Below are 21844 nucleotides of genomic sequence, written 5' to 3' on the forward strand. Positions count from 1 at the left end.
ATGCTCAATTTTAAGTACTTTTCACACTGTGAGGCTATTATTCTGGCTACTATCCTACATGGGATTCAGGAAGAGTAAGTGATAGGACTGCAGTAGGATTACAAAGTCAGGCTCTCTAACATCTAGGCAAGACATTCATAAATAAAATCACAGCTACCAAGTAAGGAGTAAAGAGGCTAGGGAGATAAACTCTGTATAGACTAGTCAATTCTTCAGTGTCTGAGAAAGAAAATCCCAATAAAATAAAGTCCTGGCTTCCATATCAAATTCTAGGATGAGAATCACCTCCCAGGGACTTGATCCAAACATACCTTCTAAGGATATACACATTCTTTAACTAATCCTCAAACTCAGCAAGCTAATGAACTAAAGTAGTATTTCCCTAACTCAGAGGCATCCAGAATATACCTTTAAGACAGAAACGTTTGCTATAAGGACAGAACCTAGCAGAAAGTTTTGAGGTGCTACCAACAACCAGGGACTACCTCCAGGGTGGGTGTGTTGGGCGCTCTCCGTGATTCTGAGACCCTTTCTTTGGTTGAGCTTAGTTTCAGTTTCTGTGCCTGTGAGCTGAACCTTCACACTTATCCCATCCCATGTGCACACCTCAATCACTACACTTACCATATTCTGCCTGGATATTTTTACTCATGCACCTCTCCCACTGGACTAAGCTCCTTGAGGCTGTGAACAGCATTCATCATACCCAATGAACAAAAGGTGGAATGAAAAAGGCACTCAAAAAAGAAAGAAAGAAATGCCTAACTATACCCATGACTGTGCTATTTCATGATCTGCTATATCTCCTCTGCTGGGCTGCATCAAGCATAAGGAATAATTTCAGAAAATTTTGAGTCATGAATTTTTTTGTAGGCAGAGATGATAATGATGACATGTGAGTATGTGTGCATGGAAATTCCAGATGAAAGAAAGAGTTGAGCAAAGACCCAGGGCAGTAACGAGATAGTTTCAGAGCATAACAAATGCTGACAGGCTGAGAGTAAGACATATGAGGGAGAAGTTGTAGATAAGCCTTATCTGGAAACAGAGGAGACTGACTTACTCTTAGGTGAGAATCAGAACTTTACATTGCATTAAGAGACTGATAGGTTAAAAGTAATATTTAAGGGAACAGTGAGCTGTGTGTAAAGAGAATGAAAGAATAAATAGCATTTCTAAAGGCCCTGGGGTAAGGAATAGGGAAAAAATTTCCTTAGGCTTGATTATTGGGACAGAGTTTACAGAAATTTAGAATTGGTATGGAAAGTCTTTAGGGGCAGTCAAGAAATGTATGAACTAGCAAGATAGGAGCCATGTACTGGCAAAATAAGAATGGGAAAGTTCTGTTCTATTTGGGCTGTGTGAAATCTCCACACATGGAAACCTACATATGAGCTACCTTATTTTTTAAGGGATTCCACAAGTGGGCTCATAAGTAACTGAACGTGGCTCTACAGTCTAGAGAAGTAAAGAAGGCACTAGCCTGCCAGGCTTTAGGTTGGATACCAGTCAAATTTCTGTCACTATGACAAAAAACCTGAGGCAATCAATTTAAAAGAAGAAAAGATTTATTTTGGCTCACAGTTTCAGAGGTTTCCAACCATAGTTGCTTAGCCCTATAGATTTGAGATTATAAGAGAATGCAATGGTGGGGAGCACATGGCAGAGCAAAGCTGCTCATTTCATGGCAGCCAGAAAGCAGAGAGAAAGGTGCTGGGGTCCCTATATTTCCCACAAGGGCCTCCCTTCCAGGAGGATCCTCTTAAATTTCTCTCAGTATTCCTACTGGCCAAGAACCAAGCCTTCACCATAACGGACTCTGGGAGATATTCCAGATCTAAACTGTAACACATTTGTTAATTTTATTTTTATTATTTTTGAGCCTCTTGTCCTTTTATTTTGTATATCTAAGTAATTGTCCTTGTTACTGTCTTTTAAATTTGTACTGATTATTAACAGAAATCTTATGTTTAGTCAATGATCTAATCTACCTTTAGATCTTATTTGCTACAAACAGTCTAATTCTTTGGTGTCTCTAGGGAACTGATTCTAGGACCTCCACAGATACCAAAAACCAATGATGCTCAGGTCCCTTATATAACATGATGTTGTATTTACATATAACCTAAGCACATCCGCCCATATACCTTTAATCATTTCTAGATCACTTATGATCCTTAACACAATGCTGTGCAAATAGTTGTTACACTATATTGTTTAGAGAATAATGACAGAAAAAGTCTGCCTTTTTTGTTCACTACCAATTAATTAATTTTTTCATACTTTTAATCATGGTTGGTGGAATCCATGGATTGGGAATTCACAGAAACAAAGCCTAACTGTATTTCCTCTTTTTATTATTAATGGTTGACTACCACTGTTTCATAAACAGAAAGTACCACTCCTTACCATAAGATACCTTTTCCCTGTGATATTTCTACTTCCTTGCACTAAGCCACAAGAGTCTCTCATTTAAATTATTAAAATTGTTTCCTATGGGCCAGGGATTTAACTCAGTGGTGCCACTGCCTGCCTCGAAAGCATAAGAACCTGAGTATGATCGCCAGTACACCCCAAAATAAAATAAAATAGCGTCTTGACCCATCTTTCTTATCTTCATACAGAGATCACAGTTATTGTTAAAAACAAAGATACCCTTCCAGCCAGAGCTGCCATCTTCCAGTAATTTGCCAAAATGACAAACACAAAGGAAAAGAGAAGGGGAACCCGGTATATGTTCTCTAGGCCTTTTAGGAAACATGGGGCTGTTCCACTGGCCACATACATGCGAATCTACAAAAATGGTGATACTGTAGACATCAAGGGAATGGGTACTATTCAAAAAGGAATACCATACAAATGTTACCATGGCAAAACTGGAAGAGTCAAAAATGTTATCTAGCATACTGTTGGCATTGTTATAAACAAGCAAGTTAAGGGCAAGATAACTTGCCAAGAGGATTAATGTGCATATTGAGCACATTAAACACTCAAAAGAGTCGAGATAGCTTCCTGAAATGCATCAAGAAAAATGATCAGAAAAAGAAGGAAGCCAAAGAGAAAGGTATCTGGATTCAACTGAAGCGGCAGCCTGACCCCCCTGGAGAAGCACATTTTGTGAGACCAGTGGGAAGGAGCCTGAGTTGTTGGAACCTGTTCCCTATAAGTTCATGGCATAAGCTGGGGATGAAGCTCTGCCATGTAACACCTAATTAGTGGATGAGTGCCCTAAGTCCTACTTAAAAAATCATCGTGTGTTGTAAGGATGGTTTTCTTAATTGAACAGGTTGCGGTACCTTAACCTCACTCAGAGAAACAAATATTTGGAGCAGATTCTCATTATACCCAGTTAAATGTGTCAGGTCTTTACTCTTCAGGGTTTTTCTTGCTGAAAGAGGTGAGGTATTGTGTAGGTGTGTACCAAAACGGCCAAGTATTTCTTAAATATTTATACTGACTTGAAGATCCTCTACATCACCTCAGGGACAAGATGTATGAAAATGAATGAAAGCCTGTATGGCACTTCAGTTAAATAAATTGTTTGAAGCACCCCTTAAAAAGGCAGACCACACAGGCTATTCAAATCCTCCAGTAGCTTTTCATTATAGTCAAAGAGAATCTGAATTCCTTGCCGCGGTATGAGGTCCTACATGACTGGACCCTGACTGCCCGACCAAAGGCTTTCCTTCACTTTCTCCCAGTGGTGACCATGCATCTTCCACTGGTTCCTTCAGTTCCCTGAACCTGCCAAGCTCTCCCCATCCCTCAGCCTTTACAGCAGTTCTACCTCCACGGAGACCCTGTCCTCAGATCTACATATGCTTCCATTCTCAGCTTTCAGGTTTCTTCTCAATGTCACTTTCTCAAATGCTGCCTTGCTGGCCTCTCACTACACTCTCTGAAGTGGCATTCTTGCCTTCTGCTCCATGCCCTTGCTTTGTTTTACTCCTTCGTGGTATTTATTATATTCTAAAATTACTGTTCAACAGCTCTATGATGCTCACTATAACAGACACTGTGAGTGGTGCTCCAGGATCCCCTTGGTTCTCCAGGGCTGGCCACTGACATATTAGCTGAGCTGCCATCTCAGCCAATGAGCAACAGCAGTTGATAGATAAATATTCCACCTGCCTTACCTCTTGCATGGGACAACACTGAGACATATTCTAAACCATTTTCCAGAGATCACAGCGGACCTGAGTTATAGTTGCCCACAATAGTTACTTGTTCATTTTTATACCCTGCTTGGCTTTTTCCCTTTCCCGTCTCTCACTCCTCTTGGTGTTTCTGGGGATCACTTCCAAACAAATACTTGCACTCAAACACTCATCTCAGGGTTTGGGGGATAAGCCACCTTACCTTATATTTTTTTCTTTTCTGCTTTTTTCTTTTATCCCTTTCTTCTCACATTCTCCCTTCCTTCCAATTTTCCCTTTCTTCCCTCCACATTTTAGTATCTTTGAAATCAGAATCCTCTTCCAGTAGGTGGCTGGTTATAGTTTAGTTTGTAGCATCTTTCCTTTCATGCTGCTACATAAAGTAAGTTACTCAGTGATTACATGGGATACCAACAGGATATATTCTGCAAGCAGAAGTTTGTCTGTTTTGTCCTACATTCTTTGGTATCTCTGATACACCAAGCAATGCCTAGCACAGAGTAATGCTTCAAAAAAATAGTTGATTATGTATGGAACTGAGGAGACAGCATCACCTGCCTTCAACAACCACAAATTATTTCCCAGGGAAATGGGACACTGAGGTCACTTACAGAACAGATTGGCTACATCACTGCATTGAGAAAGACCAAAAGGCAGCCTTGTGAGAACCAGAAGCAATAGCACTATAGGACTGATTGGATCAGAGTTCGCTTCAGTTAGCACAGATTTTCTTTCTAACGTGGACTTTGGGATCAGATTTGGGATCAGAGTATGTAGGACTTCACATTTGCCTCACTTTTTTTGGGTTGCTAGGAAGAGAGCCCAGAGCCTTGCACATGTTAGGCAAATGCTTTACTACTGAATGGCGTCCCCAGCCCACATTATTTTTTGACAATTCAGCAGGAGGGGCAAGCCATTGAGGGACATACTAGACTTACAGCTAATATGACAGGCTTAAATAATTAACTAAAGAAGTACTGAGATGAAAAAGTAATTATAACTCAGAATTGTAAAGCAGATGATAATGGTTACTTTTTGTTTTCTTTTAATAAGCTACTGAAGAATATTTTTGAAACAAAGTGAAATGTAATGTAAATATTTGTTCTTTTGTATTTTCCAATTTTAGTATACTGCAGTCAAAGAGAGCACTGTCCTTTTGTATTTTTAGTGCAAACACTTTATGTGGACTGTACAGACCCATTAGTCATCCGTGCGAGGCCTAAAAGACACTTATGGAAAGAAGAGACAGCTGTGCTCTCACCCTGAGAGTACTGCAGGGCCTCAGGGACCCCTCTCAAGCAGAGATTAAAAGACCACTCATTCTCTGGCTGTGGAGTCTTTAGTGCTTGAGTGGTACAAACAACAAAGCCCCATTATACAGATTATTATCATGATTTGCCAGAATACTCTCTGTTCTCTAAGAATTGACCACAGACTATTTCTGCCTGGGTCATGAAAAGCTTACAAGTTTAGGTTGTCAAAATGTCCAACTTGTGAACTTTGCTAACTCGGAATTTAAGATGTTGCATCATCCTATTGTCAAATTCCCTACAGTCTGCCAGTCCATTAAAATAATGAGATTTATAATGTTTCCCTGTGATATTAAAAGCATCTGAATTACTTAATCTCTAGTGAGTGGCACACATGGAAATTTTAATGCATAATACTATCAAAAAGCTACTGAACAGTGTCCTGTGAAAAGTTGTAGAGAACTGTCTTTCAAAGGTAACACTTGATTGGCCAGTATTGCAAGAATCACTAAAGAAAGTAAGTAAGAAGTATCAGGTTTGCCTGCATGTGAGAAAGGCCACTCTGCCTGTGATACATATTTTTATATTTACAGTGCTATGCAGGAAATAGATTTCTCATATGACATTCTTAGGAGTTACTACAAAGAATGTATATATAGAAATACTTTTATGTATTTTGTGAAACTTTTACCGGCAATGTTTTACTTGACAAGTAAGTATCAACAGAATAGTAGTAGTAGTTAATTTTTAATGAAAGTCAAGTTTTGTTCTTCTTTAGGAGTAAAAATCTTTTCCTCTATTAAACATTCTGATTTAGGATGGCCCAATTGTTCAAATGTCAGAACTGCAAGTTATCCAAAATTATTTTTTCCACATCCAATTTCTCTACAATAAATACAAATATCTATACGTGTACTTCTTTGGAGGGGGGGGGGACCGGGGATGAAACTCAGGGATGCTTGTGAGGCAGGCACAGTGACACCTAGCTAAATCCCAGCCCTACAGTGCATATTTTTAAAAGCTTTAACATGCACCCATACATCAACAAATCCCACTGACTATGCTTCCAAAATAGACCCTCAATCCACTCATTTTTTGTAAGCCTGCTGCTGCAAGTCACCACAGCCTCTTGCCATGGAGACCGTAACAGTCTCCTAGCTCTTTCCATGGCTTCTCCTTTGGCTTCCGACAGTCTATTCTACATATAGCGCCAGGCAATGTCTTCAAATGTAAACCAGATCATGCTACTGTCATTTGGAAAACCTGCCACTAATATTCTATTTTCTTCTATGTAACTTATTATCTGTCCCTCATGCTAGACTGTAAACTCTTCCATCTTATTTTCTGCTATCTCCGCAGCTCCTAGAGTACATGGCAGGTGTACAATAATTATGCACCGAAAGAATGAGTAACTGGACAAATGAGTGAGTTCTTTATGTCCTGGGCACTTTGCCTGCAATGTTGCTTTTGATCTTGAGCAACTAGATGAGAATAGGGTTAGTGTTGATAACTCCACAGATGAATGCCAGGTCCATACGCTAGGAACTGGTACAGCTGTGAAACCACCATGTACCACGTGACTCCGTTTCTATTGTGTGATGATGAAGTGGCCATTAATTTTTAGGCTTCAGGTTCCCCCGCAGTGCAAAAGTTCCACATACTTTGGTAAGGACCAAAGTCTAATATAAATCAGAGAATCTTCTAAATAAATGAGAGAATTATTGAGCCACAAGTTAGTAAAGACATCTCTCAATTTCACTGTGTATTGCTGGATCAACCATCCAATAAAATTGTATAAAATGAAGCATCCAAGAAATACATAAATGGCTCACCATTAGAAAATATATGAAAGCAATTCAACACACCAAAAGAGTAGTTTTGAGAAAAACTACATGCTCATCTCATTAAGTACAGAAAATAGTCAATAAAATTCAATACTCATTCAAGATAAACCTTTTATAAACCTAGAAACAGAAAACTTTCTTAATCTAATAAGAAAAACTCATCAAATACATCACAGTTTAACAGTGACATTTTAGAAATAATTGCTTTTAAAATCAAGAATAGGAAAAAAGGTCTCTCATTATCACTTCTACCAAACAGAATACTGGAGAGCCTCATCAGAGAAGTCAGGTAAGAAAAAAGCATTAAATGCAGAAATAATAAAATGGAACGTCAACCCAAGCAACATTTACAATATTAGCTGCAAAGAAAATGCGAAAGGACCTCTAGATATAGGGACAGAATTCATACAGAGATGTCAGCAATTTTGTTTGATTAAAAAAATTAAAGAATTTTTATTTCTGTACACCAATAATAATCCAATAATTTAAAATGCAAATTAAAGATTCATAACCCAATATACAATGTAGGAAGAAGTATAATGAAAAATGGATATAAGTACTATACAATTATAAAACTTTATGAAAGTGTGTTTTTTTGTTTGGTTTTGGTTTTGGTTGCTTTGAGGCAGAGTTTGACTATGTAGTTCAGGCTGGCCCTGAACTCACAGTGATCCACCTGCCTCAGCCTCCCAAGAGCTGGGATTACAGGCATGTGCCACCATGCCCGGCCTTTATAGAAAAGTTTAAGGCTCACTGATAGAAAACCTTGTCACAGAAACAGCTCTTACCTCCAAACTGATCTATGAAGCATAATTCCAAACAAAATCAGATTAAACCAGATCTAAGTATTCTGAGAAAAATAATTTCTTTGAGATTCTGAATACAATATTCAATTTTCCTTGGCTAGATATCTCCCCTGCTAAAGTGGCCTGTTTGAGCGGGAATAGGATGAAGCTGGGGACAATGGTCAAGCTGGCAGGCTCTCCCACGCTATTCACCATCTGAAGCTCATCCTACCAGACTGCAAAAGCTCAGGAAGAATATTATAGATAGCATTTTAATATATAAATTCTGAAAAGCACAAATACCACCCCCATAGTTGTTTGCTACACTTTTTCTTTTTTTCTTTTTTCTTTTCTTTCTTTTTTTTTTTTTTTTTTTTTGTGGTAAGGGTTTAAAGGCTTCCTGCTACTGCCTCAGCTTTCCTTTTAAATTTTTTTTAGGAAATAGGGAGATAGATCTTTTGCAACAGGGAAGGGGATCAAGTGATGGAGGGAGCGGAGAGGGAGGCAAGGAGGAGGGGATGAAAAAGAATTAGTACTTGTTATTTCCATGAACCAACTCCCATGAGGAATGGAATCATTCTATACTGCAAACATGAACTAATGTAAAAATGAAAAGTGTAAAAAAAAAGGTTTTTCTTTAAAAGAAAATGGGAGTAGGGCAGGGGAGGTGGGAGATGCTGGCTTTAGTTTTCTAAGTTTTACAGGGAAGCTCTGCCAATACCAGGTGGAGTCTAATTAGCCTCCCGTAGGAGCTCCTGAACCCTTCTGAAAGCTTGCCTCTCTCAGCTGAGCCAGGCTTGCATGTTCATGGCTGCTTAACTGCCAGTTCTGGCCTTCCCTCAGCTTTAGTGTACGCCCTGAACATTGAAAGTCACTCCTTCCTGTCAAGGAGAGTTTGTTTGCTCTATTAGCAAAACATGCTGAGGACCGCCTCTGGGCACATCAATGTGCCAGATGCCTTCGTTAGGAATTCTGCCCGAGGACAAAGTCGAAGGCCTTGCCACATGAGGACAGCACAAACCTCCTAGCAGTTGAAGGGCTATAATGAGCAAATGACTTAAAAGACTACACAAAACTGTTTGAAAATTATTCCAGGATCTGTCATGTTTTTTAGGCTTGCACAGATAAATTTATAAGCTCAGCTGTCAGCCAAGTCATCCTCCGCACCATAGCTACGCTCATTTGCTATCCTATTTGGTTTAGTTCATTACACCTTTTATTCCAGCCTTATAAGTAGACTACAGAATATACTGTAGAATTTGAAAGATGCTGAGATGGTTTCCTCTCCAATATTCTCCACTCCCACATCACTCCCAGTTCACTCATCTAGCCATCCACTGGTTTAATAAATGCTTATCCAAGTCTTGTGGGTGATAAAAATAAAGCACATATAATTCCTGCCTTCAATGGGATTTACAGGCTGAAGTGAGAATATAATGTTCACAAACAGGGCTGGGTACACAGTAAACATTTCACAACCCAGCAACATTAGCAATTACAGTAAAACCAGGAGAAAGTCAAGGTTGCCATAAAAAAAAATATACAATGTTACCAGGATAAGTGTTTAGAAAAGGAGAATTCCTCTGACATGGAATTTGAAGAAGGATCATTCTGACATATGGTGAATGGAAATGGGACATTTCTGACTAAGGCAAAGTGACAGCAATGACAGAAATGTAAACACATGGAGCTGTGTGACAAAGAAAGGATTTCATTCTGCTGAGACACAATGTGTGGAAGAGAAACTTGAAAGGTACGCAGGTGTCAGATTTTCAAAGTCCATAAACAAGGTAAGGAGTTTGAGCTGTGAACAATAGCCACTGGAGTTCTGATTTATTTTTTGCTTTAAAAAAAATTAAGGTATAATTCTACACAGAGAAACACACAGATCTTCAGTGTCCAGTTCAAAGAGCTGTAGCAAGTGCCTGTGCCCATGCAACTCCAATCAAGACAGAGAACATTTCAATCACTCTAAAAAATTCTCTTGTCTTATTCAGGTCTACATTTCTTCCATCCTCCAGTGGAAACCAATGCTGAATGTGATTCCTATAGATTCGTTTTTTAAACTTTATAAAAATGTAATCATATAATATGTACTGTTTTGTGTTTGGCTTCTTTTACTCAACATGTTTCTGGGTTTCATCCATATTCTAAAATGTTTTAAACAGAAAAATAATACAATTATGCTTTGAATGATTAATCTGTCCCTAATGTGTAGAAGCTTTTGGAAATGTGGAAATAATTTCAACAGCGTATTTCAGGGAGTTGAGATTTGTAGAAATGTACAAGGGAACTGGAATCAAAGATATTGAAGCAGGAAAGGGCTACAAAACTTTTCAATTAGCCACAGAATGAAAGATAAGGTTAAAAAAAAAAAACCTAAGATCACTATAAACATACCCTCTCCAGTTAAAATCTTGGGAAATGCCTAAATCTAATCACTTGATACTTGCAATGGGATTAACAGCAAGGTGACTGGCCCTGAGAAAGGCTCAGATAAACACAAATGAAGAAGAATAAGGGCCAAAATTAAATTCAGATGAACACTACCTTGGTGGGGGTCAGAAGGAAGGAAAAAAAGATTTTAAAGATGAAAATATTTCTAAAGCTTAAAATAATCACATGAAAGTCAAAGGACTCAGAATAGCCCAAATGATCTTGAAATAGAATAAAACTGAAGGTCTCATAACTCCTTAGTTCAAAACTCACTATAAAACTTACTATAATGCTTCAGTAATTGGTGTGAAGACAGACATATAGATCAATGAAACAAAATTAAGAGTCTAGAAATAATACCTTACATTTATGGTTAGCTAGTTTTTCAATAAGGGTGCCAGGCCAACCCAATGAGGAATGAAGAATAGTCTTCCACAAAAAGTGCCAAGCGGTTATCTGCACTGCAAAACATAAAGGTGGGCCCTTACCTCAAACCACATACAAAAATTAACAGTAAATAGATTGCAGACCTAAACGTAAATGCTAAAGGAATACAACTATTAGAAAAATATAAGTATTAGGAATACTTTCTTAGATATATGTTACGGTTTAGGTAAAAAAAAAAAATGTCCCCAAAGATTCCCCCTGAAACTCAGTGTTCAGAGGTGAGGGTTCTGGGAGAGTGACTGGACCATGGGACTCGAAACTCTTCAGTGGATTCATCCATTCTTGAGTTCACAGCTGAGTGTGCCGTTAGGAGGCAGGGCCTGGCTGGAGGAGGTGGTCTCTGGGCTGGTGACCTGGAAGGTGCATTGTAATGCCTGTCCCCGCCCCCCCGCTTTTCCCTTGCTCTATTTCTTGGCTGCCGTGGGTTAGCAGTTGTTCTCTACCACATCCTTCCACCATGATGTTTCTGCCCTGGATTCCAACTGACCCTGGATTGAAACCATGAGTCAAAATAACCTTTTAAATTAGGTATGTCAGATGTTTTGTCTGGGCTTTGTTCAACAGAAACACTTTGGTCTTCAAAGGACAACTGTTTTCTATTGTTACAACTAAACATTAGCCTGGGTTATTTATAAAAATAGAAATTTATTTAGCTTATGGTTCTGCAGGATGAAAAGTCAAAGAGCATGGAGCTTGCATCTAGTGATGGTTGTTCAACTGATTTTTGTACTTTCAAAAGGTAAAATGTATCATACGTGAATTATGTCTCAATATAACTGATAATAAAAAATGAAAAATACATTGTCAAGGCCAACCAGTCCCTCATTCACCCTGAGCTGAAAGCAGTAATTGTACATCTGGACACTTATGGAGCTGGAAATACACTCTAAGTAATTGTACATCTGGACACTTATGGAGCTGGAAATACACTCTATGAAGAGACTTAAACACACTGACCTGGTCTGATGACTTAGCATTTAACACACATTATCTTATTTAATCCCCATAGACAATCCATGTTAAACCAAGAGGTGGATGTTATTACCTGCACTTTAAAGATGAGGAAACTAAGACAGAGTTGGATTTAAACGTAGGAACTTTCATCGCTTCTCGGCCTTTTGGCTAAGATCAAGTGTAGTAAATAAACCTAGGAACTTCCACATACAGCTCTAAACCATCACATGTCATGTATCTCAACCTCTCCTGTCTTAGATTTTTCATCAAAGCATCTTACAGTCTTACAGGACTGTCATTTTAACTTTTAAAACTGGATTTTTAATTGATAAGTAATGCTTATGGGTATTTATGGGGTATAATATGATGTTCGATGTGAAATGATCAAACAGACCATATCCAACAGCTCACATACTTATTTCTTTGTGGGAACACTGAAATCCAAGATAATATAAAAATGTTTGTAACATATGAATTATTAATTTATTCTTCCTCTTTGTATTCAGATAGACACGTTTAGGATGAAGAACATAAGGCTAAATAACACAATAGCATACCTTTCTTGATTACAAATAGAAAATATTATGTGTATGCTAAGGCTGTAACTAAAATGGTGATATAAAAATTTTAATTGCTTCAAGTAGCTTATTGTCCCAATAAGTAATAAATAAGTAGCTTATTTTCCCAATTCAGAAATATTGTAATTTTCTTGTGTAAAAATATACTTTCTTCAGTTATTTGTGAGATTTTCTTTGCAGAAAATTGTGCTTTTCATTGTTAGATATTTAGCATGTAAAGAGTTTAGGCCCTGCTGTGGTCTGAATGTATGCTCCAAAATTCATGTGTTGAAGCTTAAATGCCAATGTGACAGTATGAAAGGGTCGTAAAAACTGATTAAGTCATGAAGGTAGGGCCCCCAGGGTCAGTATTAGGCCCCTTACTAAGCAGTTTGAGGGCTTGGATTCATTCTCTTCCAAATCTTCTGCCACATGAGGACAAGATAGTCTAAGATATCACTGTCAAAGGGGAAAACAGCGTTCATCAGACACTGATTCTGCCCACTTTTAACCCTGTACATCCTGGTCAACAGAAAAACTATGAGAAGTAAACTTCTATTCTTCTATTATCTGGAAAAGCCTTGTAAAATCATATAATCTGAGTATTTTTTAAAGGGTGTGTGTGTGTGTGTGTGTGTGTGTGTGTGTTTTAAAACAGAGATAAAATGCAGAGAGGAAGGACCAGATAGCTGAATTTAAATCTTTGTTCTGCTTTTCTGGTCAAGTTACTTTATCTCTTCAAGTTTTTGGTTCCTCATGCATTAAATGGACATTATAACTTCTACCGCATAAAGCTGTTATTGTGGATTAAAGAAAAAAATCATGAAAAGGACTTAGCACAATACCTGCATACAGTAAGCACCTCTCCAAAATTCAACCAAAAGAAGACTCACTTCTATGGCCCACGCTGGGGAAAATTCCTGACTATGAAACACTGAGCCCTGACTCTGTGACCCATTACAACTGTGTGAACTAACGGTTAGATTAATAACATTAATGGATATACATTCTACATGAATTCTACAAACACACGTAGACAGAAAAAATGAAGTAGATCCCAAAAACATTGACAGTCCATGAGTAAGCTAAAAGCTAAGGAGATTGAGGAGTGGCTAAGTGTGTGGTACAGAAGAAGAAAGACTTGCCCTAAATGAAGAAATAACCAGAAGGGAGTAAAACAATGAAACACAGCTATAAAATATAAACTAAGTAAAAAAGTAAGACAGGACAAGAAAAACAATGGCCATATGCCACATAATATCAATCCCCACAGTGGCTACTAAACACAAGAAAATAAGCATAAAAAAGTAGATAGATAAGATTTTATACAGTGATGGCTATGCATTCTATCTAAATACGTCATTTAATTCTGTCAGTATACAAATAGGGATTCTTATTGAAAAGATGAGAAATTGAGGGTATTAGACTCGTTTGATTATATCATACTATATAGCATGGTGACTCTTCAGTGTTTTAGATGGAAGTCTGGGAGATCCTTAAGTAAACCGGGAACAAAAGGCTAAAGATGCTGCCATCCTAGACAAAAACACATATTCCTCTATATTATTTCTATACCCTGGAGCAATTTTATCTGAGGATAAGTGAGAGAAATTGTTGAAACTATTTTAAGGGATATATATACCTAATACTAAATGTTAAAATAACATTTACTTGACTTCTGGCAATTAGCTATATTATTATGATGGGAATAGAAAGTGAAAGTGGCCTTCTCAAGTGATCATGGATATAGAAGAAGTGACAGGTTGTAAGATTAGGAACACCCATCAAGAAATGTCCCTGATTGATTCCAATCAAATACGATGAGCTCTATACTCAAAAAACATTTGCCTTTGAAAATACCATTCTGCTAAAACTTGGTAGGTTCATATTTTTAACATGTAAAAGTGAATAATCATGTTGGATATTAAATATATACACAGTATTTTCACTTTGAATATACTGTATACTTGATCAGGTCTTGAAGATGGAATTTGATTTATTATGTGGCATCTTACAAGAAACCTGAGTTTGAAAGGCTTATTAATTATAAAATTATTAACTGAAGCTCTACATATAGGGCTCCTAAAGCAACCATTAATTTTTAAGTGAATTCATTGCTTGTTTAGTAATAAAATTATTCAGATGCAGCATCCATGGTAACTCTTTAGGAGTTTTGGGCAGATATTTCATAAGCAAAATTAAACTGAGCTTTGGAAATTTGCTGGAATTTTTCATATTTTAACATTTCTGAAAACTTATCTCTAAATTCAATTTTCTTTTCTCTATAACTAAAGGAAATCCCATTTTGCTTTCATTGTTTCATTTTTGAGTTTTTGAGGCCAGATCTTGCTATGCAGTCCAATATGTAGCCCAGGCTGGCCTTGAACTCACAATGATCCTCCTGCCTCAGGTTCCCAACTGCTGGGATTACAAGTGTGCACCACCACTCCTACCTAAAAAATTCTTGCTTTTATCCAATAGAGGATCATGTGAAAGATCATGTGTTGTAAGAATTTTTGAAGAGTTAAAAAAAAGTGCTTATACAAATGTAAGGTGTCATATCTGCATTTATGCAAAATGGCTGGAAAAAAGGGGAAATCCAGCTAAAACAAATATTTATATTGCTAGAGGTTACAACAAAAAACATACATTTATCATCCATCAATGTGAAACAATTATATATCAAATATTTGAGCAATAGGATACTGTACAGTTTTAATTTTTACACCCGAAGGGAAGTGTAGTTTAGGGTTCTCATCTCATGACTCAGTGTCACTATTACTACTTTTTAACACTGCTGCTCAGGTGAAGAGCCCTTTATCCCAAATTCCTGGGAATAGAAGTATTTCAAGTTTCAGATTTTTTTAACATTACATATACATAACAAGATATTTTAGAGATGGATTCTAATTCCAAAACCAAATTCTTTTGGGTTATATATGCCTATTACACATATAGAGAAAGTAATTTTATACAGTATTTTGAATGATTTTGTGAACAAAAGTTTTATGGTGTGAAGTTTTCCTCTTGTAGCACTATGTCAGTGCTCAGAAAATTTTGGATTTGGGAGTGCAGTATTTCAGAATTTAGATTTCTGGGTTAGGGGTGCTCAACTTATACGTGGTTTGACAATAACACACTCATTCTTGAGTTCCATGGCTGGCTTTCTTCCAGGGAAAGTGGGCTAAGAGAATTGTTATTTTTATCTTTATTCTAAGCAGGGTTTGGATGTTCTGCCTAGATCACACTGAGATATTTAGCACCAGCACTTTGTGCAGCAGCCCAGACCACAGGGAATCATGCCTTCCACTCCCTCACTGCTGCTGAGTACAAAGTTTAAACCCTGAAATATGGTCTTGGAAAAGATTAATTTCTACTTACACAAACATGGGCAAAACATTTTTAAATGTGACTTGACTTCCCAAATGAAGTTTATTAAACCTTGTCAAAAGCCATCTGACTTGCTAAGTACACACACACACACATATGTGCTCACACATGCACACATACACCACTTCTGAAATAGAATAAACATATTTTCCATTGAAAAAGAGAAATGGAAAAAAGAAGAAAAAAGAAAAAGAGAAACGGCAGATGACCAGCATGTATTTTAAACATCCCTCTAAAGATCACACTTATGTGAATGTTTGGTCTGTAACAACAGCAGGCCAATAAATGTGACCAAGCATATATTTGATTCAAATGTTGCTATGGAATCCTTTATACGCTGAAAATAAATTTCTCCATCTGTTTGCATGACTTTGTTTTCATTGTGGTGTCATTGGCCAGCTGATCTAACAAACATGCCACTGAACAGATTCTTTGAACAAGGAAAAAAAAAAAAACAAGTGTGAAATAGAACAAATAGCACAAGACACTATATAATTCTGAAGGGTTTGTTCTCCAAAGGGCACACTAATATTGATAGACCTGAGGGATCTTTATTCAAAGGTGCATTCTCACATCAGCAACTTATATAAACTGCTTAGGAAACGCTATAAATCCAAATACAGAACTGTATTATAAACCAAAATGTGAAGATTTAGAGCAGACTACTTGATCCTGATTTAGATTATTATTTTTAAAGAAAGAAAAACAGGATACACCATTTTATTTATTAAAATAATGAATGTATTCTATATGTTGTTTTCTTTGTGAAATCAAATTAAAAGTTCTTCAATTAAAAACTAAAGATTATAGTACAATGAAAACAATTTTAAGCTTATCATATTTAACATATATTTTGTAACGTACTTCATATTAGCAAGTCCTAGAATTTCCAAAGGCTATAAACTTACTCCAATTATCCAAGTAATTTCATATTCATAACCTTGTAGTCACTATCTAATTATAAGCATATCTGCCCACATTTCACGATGCTAATACATAATTCTTAATTTTGAACATTAGCAAATCTGTAAATTTATTGAAACATATAGAACAAATTGCTGACGATATTTTCTTGAAAATTTAGAAGTATTTTATGAAGTATGATCCACTTAAAAGTCTTCAAGGGTGAAGGGAGGGCAGGGACAAGGGGAAAAAATGAGAACCAAGACCTGTCATGTAAAGGTACAAGATCCCAATAATGAATGTACTGTACTGTATACCTAAACTGTACCAACAAACTCAATAAAAAGAAAAAAAAATCTTCAAAGGCATTTTCTTCTTAAAAATTAATGAAGGCTGGGTGTGGTGGCGCACACCTGTAATCCCAGCACTCGGGAGGCTGAGGCAGGAGGATCGCTATGAGTTCGAGACCAGCTGGGCTACATAGTGAGTTCCAGGTCAGTCTCAACTACATAGTGAGACCCTGTCTCAAAAAACAAAAAAAAAAAGTAATGAAATTTTTAATTGATTTAATTAAATGGTTTTCCTGAAGAGAAATCAACAGACACTTGCAGCTCATTACATTTCCCCTTTGCAAATATTTTTAGTTCCCATATAGTTCTTTGTTATTTGTTTATCCATGATTGTAGTGTTTTGTTTTATTCCCTGGATTACATGTAATTTTATTTTTTCCCTCCTTTAATTGACAAAGAAATTCTATGATTAAGAACATTATTAAGGGCTGGGGATTTAGCTTAGTGGTTCTGCTTCACAAGCACAACTTTTTTTTTGGAGACAGAATCTCACTATGTAATTGAGACTGACCTGGAACTCTCTAGGTAGCCCAGGCTGGTCTCAAACTCACAGTGATCCTCCTGCCTCAGCCTCCCGAGTGCTTGGGATTACAGGTATGCACCACCATGTCCGGCAAAAAAGAACATTATTGTACCTTACCATAAATGTTACTTTAAATGAATTATCCATTTTGAATTCTTCCAAATTAATTAATCTATTTTCTTACAAGTAAATATGTTTGCTAATTAACAGATAAAGCAAATTTTCCTTTTGAAGCCATTATGATTCACACATTGAGGAAAAAAAAAATTTTTTTGGTACTGGGGATCGATCTTACATCCTTGATATTATAATAAATAAATGTTTTAATGTGCTTCAAAGTAGCAGTAAAAGCAGAAGGGGTAAAAATACAACATTTGCTGCATCTGTTTCTGTACTACCTCTACCACATTAAATATACAAGTTACGGCTTCAAGACTGTGGTTAATTTTAAGCCTAGCCAAGATGGCATCACACCCACGCTCCCAGGCTTAAAATACCACATCTCTCATAACTGCTTCTTCGCATATTACAGAATTCATATATCCTTGCCATCATATTAATGATATTTCTCTAACCAGGTTCTGCATACATCTGTCACCAAAGATTTGCTTGTTTTTAATGCACAAATGTTATCTACCAGAATTAGATTTCCCCCTTAAGAAATCTGTTACAGCTGATAGACTTGAATGAGATAAAATAAGAGAAATGATTTGCTATTTCCTATAAAGGCTAAATTTGCTTTTTCAGATTAAAAACAAAAGGGTAATTCAGACTTACTTAGTTTTATAGAGACTCTGAGACTATGAGTTTTAAAGACACTCTGAGTCTGAGCAACATAAATTATAATATGAGAACTACTTTTACCTAGCAGATGTCAGAGAGTAGGCTAAAAATACTAGAGTGTAACAGCAAGACAGCAATGAAGAAAGGGAAAAATTATGCTAAAATCTTATTTCCTGGGTTGTTTCTTGGAGAAAAGTGGGAACAGGCACTTTGTGGTTTTAATTCTTGGTTAGCAACCGGCGCACTCCCTCATTCTACTAACACATCTACCAAAGTGAGAGGAGGGGAGAGGATCAAAAGGTCTTTGACTCTCCTCTGTCATTTCTCTCCAAGAGGAACGAATATTAGTCTGAACAGTTACTATTTCAGAATACCAATGGAACCACGTTTCCAGGTGTTACGGTCTAGATCTAAAATGTCTCCCAAGAGTCTCATGTGTTCAGAGGTAGGGCTTTTGGAGGTGACTGCATCACAGGGGCACTATACTCATTACTGGTATTTATAGCTGCGTGTATTGTTAGGAGGTGGGGCCTGGTCAGTCAGATGAGGTGGGTCACTGGGGGTGTGACCTGGAAGGGTACTTTCTTGTCCGATTCCTCCCTTCTCTCTCTGCTTCCAGGCTGCCACACTTTGAGCACACACTTTTCTATCTGCCATGCCCTTCTGCTATGCCATTTGGATCCAACTGACTATATACATGGACTGTAGCCTCTGAAACCATGAGCCAAAGAAACTTCTGATCTTTTAAATTTAAGGTCAGGCATCTTCTCCTAACGACTGGAAAGTGACTATTCAAACTGGTAATTGAAATGATTAATTTGGAGTCTTTCAAAATACCAAGAATATGAATCACCCTCTCTTCTCTCCTCTTCACCCCCCTTCCCCGACTCCTCTCTTGCTTTCTTCTAACTGTCTAACCCATGTGGCACAAGGAGCAAATTAAGCCAGGAATTGGGATCCTGGTCCTGTACTTTGCCTTACACAACCTGCTTGAGTAGAAACCTCAGGATCTTCTGTCGATAAAAGCCTGAAGCATGAAACCCATGTAGCTGCTGCTCTGGCCAAACTTCGGCATTAGTTTAAACCACAGAGTGTTCACCACATGCTTCTGCTCCTCGAGCTGAACAGCACCAGGGAATCTCACAGAAGGGGAGAGGAAGGTGCCAAGACTGTTTTCGAGCACTCCTGCATGCCAGCCCCAGGCCATCTCTTAGTGCTCTAAATCCTCATGACCAAGGAAAACAATAGTGTTCCCCATATATATGCAATAGATATAAAGGCCACATGATCATCCAGTGGGCACTGCAGGTGCCAGGGCATAGAAGGAACACAATGCATATAAGCATCTCCAGGGTGGTCCTGAGGGAGACGATGTGTTTTTAGAGGCTGAAGGGAACTTGCTGCTATAAAAGTGATCAAGTGTTTAGATAAAGCCAGGAGTCATGGCACACCCTGTAATCCCAGACCTCAAAACGTTATGATACCGGCACAAGACAGACATATAGACCAACTGAAGAGAACAGAAGGCCCAAAAACAAATACATTTATCTCTCGTCAACTGATCTTCAATAAGAGTACAAATAAGACAAATAGGGCTAGAACATCTCTTCAACAAATGGCAGTGGGATACGTGGATATCTGTATGCCAAGAATGAAAGTGGACCATTAGCTCATGCCATACACAATAATTAAATTCAAAATGAATCAAACAATTAAAAATAAGAACTACAGCTGTAAAACTCCTAGAACTACACAAAGGGAGAAATCGGAATTGACATCCAGTAGTTCAGTGATTCATGAGTATGCATTTCCAAGCGGTCCTGAAGGAGAGGACGCGCACGAAAAGCACAGGCAACAAAAACAAAAGCAACAAGTAACACCATGTCAAATGAAAAATCTCCTTCACAGAGAGGGAAACAACAGAGTGGAAGGCAACCTATATGTAAGAAAATATTTGCAAGCCACATAGCTGATAAAGGGTTAATCTCAAAAATATATAAGTATCTCCCACAACTCAATAGCAAATAAATAAATAAATAAATAAAGCCCTAATTATCTGATTTTAAAATGGGTCAAGAACTTGAACATTTTTCAAAGAAAACAATAGGAATATACAAAAATGTTCGACATTGTTAGTCATCAGCGAAATGCAAATCAATACCTCAGTGAGATATCACAAACTATTACAACAGCAACACCACCAATAAAAACAGTGCTGGCAGGGATGTGGAGAAACTCAAGCTGCTGCAACCTTTTGCCAGGAATGCAAAATGCTAAAGCCACTATGGAAAACAGTATGGAGGTTCTTCAAAAAATTAAATATAGAACTACCATTGATCCAACAACCCCATTTTTGTATACTACCCAAAACGACTAAAATCAGGATCTTAAAGTAATGTTGACCTTCCTGTTAGGTGCGGCACTACCCACAACAGCCAGGATATTGAAAGAATCGAAACGTCCGCTGACAGATACATGGATAAAGAAAGTGTGGTACAGATTTAGTACCGTTTATCTAAAATGTTGGGACCAGAAGTGTTCCAGATTTTAGATTTTTTTAAGATTTTAAGATATTTTCTAATGGAAATAAAGTGTTTGTAAATGGGAAGGGAGGAAGGGGTGAAGGAAGGTCAGGGTAAGGGGAAAAAATGAGAACCAAGACCTGTCATGGAAAGGTACAAGATCCCAACGATGAACGTAACTGTACTGTATACCTAAAATGTTCCAATAAACTCAATTAGAGAAAAGAAAAGATATTTTCATATACATTATGAGCTATCTTGGAGATATAACCTAAGATATTTGGAGATGTGGCCCAAGATATCTTAGGGATGTGATACAAATCTAATTTATTTACGTTTCATATACACCTATGCACATAGTTTGAAAGTAATTTCATACAGTATGTTTAGTGTATCTGCATTTTGCTTCAACTTGTCACATGAAGTCAGGGATGGAACCTTATTTATTTTTTTAAAAAACAGCAATCTTATCAAATTTATTCAATACCATAATCGACTGGATGAAATGACACCTGCCCGGGTGAGGCTCTCGTAAGCTGTTCAGTAGTTAATGGGCATTGTGGAGCCTTGTTTTATTTCAGTGTGAAGGCATGTGAAATACTGTGCTGGGTGTGGCCAGCAGGTATGGAATTTTATTTTATTTTATTTTAGGTATGAAATTTTAAACATGGCATAATGTCAAAACTCAAAAAGTTTTGAATTTTGAAGCATTTTGTATTTTCAGAATAGGCATGCTCAGTTCAGTAGTTAATGGGCATTGTGGAGCCTTGTTTTATTTCAGTGTGAAGGCATGTGAAATACTGTGCTGGGTGTGGCCAGCAGGTATGGAATTTTATTTTATTTTATTTTAGGTATGAAATTTTAAACATGGCATAATGTCAAAACTCAAAAAGTTTTGAATTTTGAAGCATTTTGTATTTTCAGAATAGGCATGCTCACACCC

The 21844-nt window shown here is 37.3% G+C and overlaps 1 protein-coding gene and 1 pseudogene across 42 annotated transcripts in view; one reads left to right on the forward strand and one right to left on the reverse strand.

Annotated features, from left to right (window-relative positions):
- Positions 1-21844, reverse strand: part of Nrcam (neuronal cell adhesion molecule) — a 195662-nt gene that overhangs the window by 153537 nt on the left and 20281 nt on the right. The gene's annotated exons all lie outside the window — the stretch shown is intronic.
- LOC109117734 lies at positions 2693-3179 on the forward strand (annotated as a pseudogene).

This window comes from Fukomys damarensis, unplaced genomic scaffold (genome assembly GCF_012274545.1).
Source record: "Fukomys damarensis isolate Sample0158 unplaced genomic scaffold, DMR_v1.0_HiC HiC_scaffold_4, whole genome shotgun sequence".
Taxonomy (NCBI): domain Eukaryota; kingdom Metazoa; phylum Chordata; class Mammalia; order Rodentia; family Bathyergidae; genus Fukomys; species Fukomys damarensis.